Source organism: Cavia porcellus, unplaced genomic scaffold, assembly GCF_034190915.1.
Source record: "Cavia porcellus strain 051 isolate PalLab524CR breed Dunkin Hartley unplaced genomic scaffold, mCavPor4.1 scaffold_24, whole genome shotgun sequence".
Classification (NCBI taxonomy): Eukaryota; Metazoa; Chordata; class Mammalia; order Rodentia; family Caviidae; genus Cavia; species Cavia porcellus.
This window is the reverse complement of record NW_026947507.1, coordinates 33,741,292-33,747,792: the sequence shown is the minus strand read 5'-3', so window position 1 is coordinate 33,747,792 and position 6,501 is coordinate 33,741,292.

The window sequence follows — 6,501 nt, the reverse complement described above, 5'->3', positions numbered from 1 at the left end:
ACTCCAGTAAAGCTCCAGTGGATTGTAAAGATAGAGCTGAGACTCTGATTGCTGAGAAGGAACAGAAAAATAAGAAATATGGCCAGGGGGCATTCCAGGAAGCAATGGGTCTCCATCCTTTGCAGCCTCAAAACTGAAGAAGTGAAAGAATTTGCTTAGAGGAGAAAGCTGCAGAGCACCATGCTCAAAAATGGCAAGAGGCCACATAAGGTTCCAGGATGGTGGCAGCCACATGAGGTTCCAGAATGGCAGCAACATAGAGAAGCTTTTCCTCAACAATCAAGTAAACAGAGTCTAGCAGAGTCCAGGCACTGGACCCCTCTAGCCAAGAGAGAGAAAAGCCTGGCTACTGCTCTAGCTGGCAGCAAAGCTTAGTGGCATCCACATGATGCTGATTTTAGGTACAAGAAAAATGCACAAGTTCTGAGGGTAAGACAGTTGCCATCTCGACTGCAAATGCTCCACCTCGATTGGGAAGCCAAGTCAGACAGGGCAATCTGGAAAGATGTAAGGGTGAAGCCGAAGGTGCAGCGGAGACCTCAGAAGTTTGGAAAAGACAGGAACGTGGATCATCCAAGGAAAGCTGCAAAAAGCGAGTAGAGAGGGTTTACGAGAGAAGGTTCGGAGCTGAAATCCCTAGAAGTGCCATGGGGTGGAAGCATCCAAGCTTTTTGGAGCTTGTAATCAGATTGCTTCAAATACTGAGCATGGAACTCTAGGACTTAATGTTCACCCTGCTGGATGTTGGACTTGCTTTGTTTCTAATGCTTTATATTCCCGTTTGTCACTTTTGGAATCGTATCTTGGGCCTTTGAATTTTGGAAATGTTTAACCTTCCTTCATTTTTACAGGGAGTTACAGTTAAGTTTGCCATGATCTTGGAGGAGACTTGGGACTTGGACTTCTCAGCAATGCTGAAACTGTTAGGACTTTGGCAACTCTTAGAGATGGACTAAATGTCTTTTGTATAAAGGATGTGCATCAGCCTTTGGAGATCAGGGGTGGAATGTCACGGTTTATGTTGGTGGCCCCCAGGCCTCATGTGTTTGCATTGTGCATTTGTGATTGGTTTGTTGTCTAGAGCTTGGATTGATAGTGTCACTGCTATATCCACCTAGGGGTAGAGCCAGTGTACAATATATTGGCAGGAAGAAGGTGTCTCTCTCTCTCTCTTGCTGGTTTCCACCTTACAGTTTGTAGCCACCATGAACTGTTGCCCTGCCATGCCACCCTGCCATGGAGTCAACTGACTATGGACTGAAACCTCCAAAACCTGTAAGAAATAAACCTTTCCTTTCCAACTTTGGGCATCAGGTATTTTGTCTCAGCGAGAGACCTGTGCACACAAACATAGGTGCCATGAGGTTGGTCGTGGCATTGACACTTTATAACATTAACTGATTAAATGCATGGTGAGGATGGAGAGCAGTCAGTCACCCTGTCACCCCATCAGAACACCGAATGGGAAAGAGCGCCACTTTGGAAATCACACTGGAAGGTTTTTGTTATATTCTGGATCTCAACACCTGCACTGTTCCTGGAGGTATAATTTGAAAATTAAAGTGACCTCAAAACAGCTTTGTTGGCAGCTCCTGGAATCAGGTACAGGGCCGTGTCTCCTATTCCCCTGAAACTCTATGGTCTATGGGAGCGAAGACTACAGATGCCTCTTGGTGGGGATGCAGCATGACAGGGGCCTCATTTTTGTTACCAGAACACTCCACCCAGGAATTACAAGGGGACAGCAGGGTGGGGTGAAGCAGGGAGGGGCAGGGCAGGGCAGGGCAGGGCAGGGACAGAGTAGGACAGGGCATAAATGAGAATGGAGAGTTAGACTAGAAATGATGCCAGTATAACCCTAGAGCTTTTGTGGTGTTTGTATTTGTCTTGTACACTGAAATCCTTTTAGGTAAAAAATTCTGAAACACAAATCCTGATATATGAACAAATTCATTGCAGTCCCTGTGAAAAGCTGAAAAATCCTCAATGTTAAATAATAATAATAAAAACATGATGTGTTTATGGTGGAGTATTATATCGTCATTAAACTATTTGCTTAATAAGTGCAGTTTCTCATGCAATTTATGCATCTGTAGTTTCAACTGTAGTAAAGCCACTTGGAGAGTCACTGTAAATAAAGGGCTGGTTCTTTTTTTAAAGATGATATTAAATATATTTGTAAAAGCCCCATAGAGAGCTGGTCATGGTGGCACATGCCTATACTCTAGGAAGCTGAGGCAGGAGAACTGTCATGAGTTGAAGGCCAGCCTGAACCACAAAGTGAAACCTTGTTTCAAAACAAAACAAAAGGCAAAGCAAAACAAAACACCAGCCCCCTAAATGGCACTTTAAATGGGTGAATTACATGGTGTGAGTTAGGCCTCGGTATACCCGTGCCGGCACACAAGCAGGCAGGCGTACACCCCCTTCTCCTGCACCCCTTCCGTGGTTCAGGACACGGCCAGTGCTCCAGACATGATTCCATAAAGTAGATCCTTCTGTAATTGCCAAGAACCTTCCTATTAAGTATCTTCATCCTCCTTCACCCAGAACATAAATCTTTATCAGATTTATTTCTTTGTGTCTTTCAGAATCGTTAGTCAAATGTATGGGTAACTCCCTGATATTTTACAGCGTGAAGCACTTCGGGGTAAATTACTTGGGCTACCTCCATCTGGAAGAGCCAGAAACAAGCGCATTTACAAACCTTTCTTTCCATACACTGCCCTTGCCTTCGAGAGGAGGTAGAGAATTTTGGCTTGGCCCAACTTCAGCCTGGTCTCCTAGCCCATCTTCCCATGCATTTCAGCCTCACCACTGCCACGCCAATGCCTGGGGTCTCCCCATGGGACAGGGGAAGGGCAGCTCAGAAAAAAGCACAATGGCGAATGCTTTCTCCCAGTTTCCTGAACCTACCCGGAGTCTTGTAGACATCAAAGCAGCTGAAAGAGACAGCTGTGGACCCATGAGAAGAGGGACACTTTTTTTTTTTTTTTTTTGGTCTTTTTCTTTATTTTTTTTATCGGTACTGGGGATGGAACTCACAACTGCCTGCTTGCAAGGCAGGCGCTTATGCCGCTGAGCTAAATCCCCAGCCCTGAGAAGAGGGACACTTTTAAGTACATTGTTGTTACCCTTTCTTCTGTTTTGCTTTTTTTTCTCTTCAAATAAAATTGTCTTTAAAAAAGTACTGCTGGGAACCATACTTCTTAAAAAATCATTTTAATGTCAGTTTTGGTTTCTTGAGCTGCTTTTTGATACCGCTCATGTTAAGCCACATAGCTCCCTACTCTGTAAATGTTGTATTCATGACTCATAGCTTACCCACCTCTGTCCTCACCATGGTTCCCATAATCCGCATATGGACCACAGGAGACAGGAGCCAGAAGTGCCATGGGCTGCAGCTTAACAAGACAGGAGGGCAAAGCCTTGATTGTTAGAGACCTTGAATGATAAAACATTAACAGTTTCCTCTGGGTCTTAGGATGTGATAGTGTTTTCCCTGCATTTATCTGTGCTTTTCAAGTTTTGTTTGTACTATGCACACCTATTAAGTAATCTATTAACAAAACTACCCCAGTGCTAGCATTATGCCTGAGTACCCCTAACAGATGAGCTTGGGGTGCAGTTGGTACTGCAGAACTAGACAGCAGAATGTCTTTGCTCAGAGTGTGTTGAGGTTGCTAGTAACATAAGTTGGCTCGTGGGGCTGGCCTCTGTGACCACCATGGTCAATGCTTGAACACCCCCAATTTGAATGTCTGCTGGGGGAGACCTTGTTCTTCCCGGGCTGCACCTCTGCATTTGGGATTTACTCTCAGTGACAGCCTAGAGCCACGAATCGAGGTACAAAGATCACTGCGCAGGAAGGCTACGTTGGGTTCAAATTCCTTCCATTGACTGAAGAGGTCAGTACATTCCTTTCTCATGGTGTAGGAGCAGAAATGGTGAGCCTTTTAGAGACCAAATACCAAACTGCAACTCAAACCCACTTATGTATCACAAAGAACCAATACGACAATTAAGCCTGAATATTGAAGTTTAGAAAGAACAACTCTACATTAACATCTCGTCTTAAAGCCTAGTGACACACATGCCACAGGTTTGCCACCAGTGGGTTAGGGGAACTAGAAATACTTAGACTGAAGAAACCTGAGCACAAGTAGCAACTTCTGCAAAATGGTAGAGGATTGTCATCCAGAAGTCTCCTGGAGGACAGGCAAAGAATGCCATTATGGGTGGCCGCACCAAGGCCAGTTCTACCTCAGTTTAAAAAGCACATGTCAGACAATAGATACTTAGCCCCCGGCTTGGGCTGCCTCCCAAGACAGTGCCACCTGCATGGGAGCCGGATGGCCTCATCTCAGATGCTCAAAAGGCCCTGCAAGTTCTAGGAGAAAGCACACTCTGCTTATCTTCCCCCACTCAACCCGGATCTCTATGGGTCTGCAGTGTAGGGCTTTCTGCATCTGCTTGATTTACTCCCATCAACAGACAATCCCTCAGCCCCAGGCTGGGGAACCACTCCACAACAGATCACTCCATGAACCACTGAGTTCTCAGTTGCAACTCAAAGCGGCACCTCTGCTGCTCAGAAGCTATTTGGTGACTGTGTGTGGCTACGGAGGTGCTGCTGCCCTCTGGTGGAAATGAAGAGTACAGCTGCCTAGGGAAATGCAGATTGAGGTTCTTTCCTGCACTCCTCATCCTAACCTCCTCTCCTGAGCTTCATTTTTTGCTGTGAGTAGGAAAGTCCCGACTCCACCCATTAGGTCATCTTGTTTACATTCACACCACCCTTCTGTCTCCTAAGACCCTGAAATTCTGGTTGCAATACAAACCAGGTCCCGAAAGTCATGGCAATGTGTGGACGCCTTCCCTGCTCCAGGTAACCTTTGGAAGTTAACAGTGTTACAGAAAAGCCTCTGGATGAGGTCTAAAGGCCCAGCCTCCAGCTCATATTTTGCCACACTCTGTGGGATCTTAGACATTATCTTATATTCACTAAAAAGGGAGAAAAAAAAAAAAACAGTTGAAGAAGGGTTGCAAGGTCATTGCTACACGAAATGATATATAAACTTATTAGATTTATAACATGCTCTAAGGGCTTAGAATCCTTTGGGGAAAAGTTGCACTGTTACTTGAAGCTACTTATCACAGCACAGAGCCACATGTCCTCCTCCGGGCCCTCAGGTGACTGCAGGCGGGTGACCCCAGGTCTGTTCACCCAGGCCGCTGTCTCAGAGGCAGCCAGTGCACCGCTTGTCCTTGAAGCAGGAACTGCAGCAGCTGGTCAGGGAGGGATCAGTGATCTCACGTTGCCCATATAGCTGCACAGCTAGCAAGGCTTCTGGGCAGGGTCTGGCCCTCTATCGAGGGCTGGGCTCAGCGAGGAGTGACTGGGCAGGACTGCTCCCTGTTCCTGAGCACTGGACCCCTGCCCTTGCGGCAGCTGAGGACACTGCGTGGCTCACTGGAGCACTAGGCAGGTGTTCAACCCCAAGCTGCAAAAATGGTTTGGAAGAAAACTGTATATTGCTGAGTAGGGAATGTGCCTATTTTAGTTTTAAAAACAGATTTCTTTGTACCTAGGCTTCTTCACAGAAGAGATTTTTTTCCTTTGCTTTGTTAAGTTCTTGTTGTGGTCCCTAAATGATCTTTCCACTTTAGCCTGGGTCCTCTAGTTCTGGACCAGGCTCACTTTTCTTTACTAGGGTCACAGTGAAGACAGCTTCAAAGGCATGTGGTGCTGTATGGACCCGGGCAGCCCCACAGCCCCTACCCACTCCCTCTTATGGGAAAACAACACCTCGCTGAGGCATTTATGACAGGGGTCTGCAGAGCTCTCCTCACCTACATGAAATCTCACACTCTGAAGTAACAGTCAACTGCGAGCAATAAATGCTGAATGGGCTTTTTAGTTACCTTGAACTTTGAAGATCCTTGTCTTTTTTATAGGCCTTTCCATGAGGTGTCATTATTGATGTAAAAAGGTTTCCTTACACAATTTTCACTAAAAAGCAAAAAGCCAGCTAGCAAAACTACTTAGCCTCCTCATCCCAAGTATCAGGTAAGATAATAAGGCAAATCTGTCTCAACAAAGGTGTGTAAATAAAGGCCAACTCTGAGTGCTGCTACAGACCAGGCTGTGCCTGGAGATTTACAAACCGTATCTCCACGCCTTATATTAACCCTAAAAGGCACAGAAGCAGAGCCGCCTTTCATCCTCGACTACGCAGGCCGCACCGTCAGTGGCACAGCTAGACAAGGGGCTGCATCTCCAGAAGGGAGATAGAGAGCATGATGCCCGGCTGTGGCCAGGAGGTGGCTCTTTTGCAGGGGCCACCACTGAAGCATCACCAACTGAGGCTTCAAGACGTCCTGCATATTCTACTTAACCCTCTCCTCCACTCTGGCAGAGGCTCTAGAGGTCCTGAACACGAACGCCAGAATCACCATGGGGACCAGACAACAGCCTGCTGTAAGAAGCTACCCCTGAAA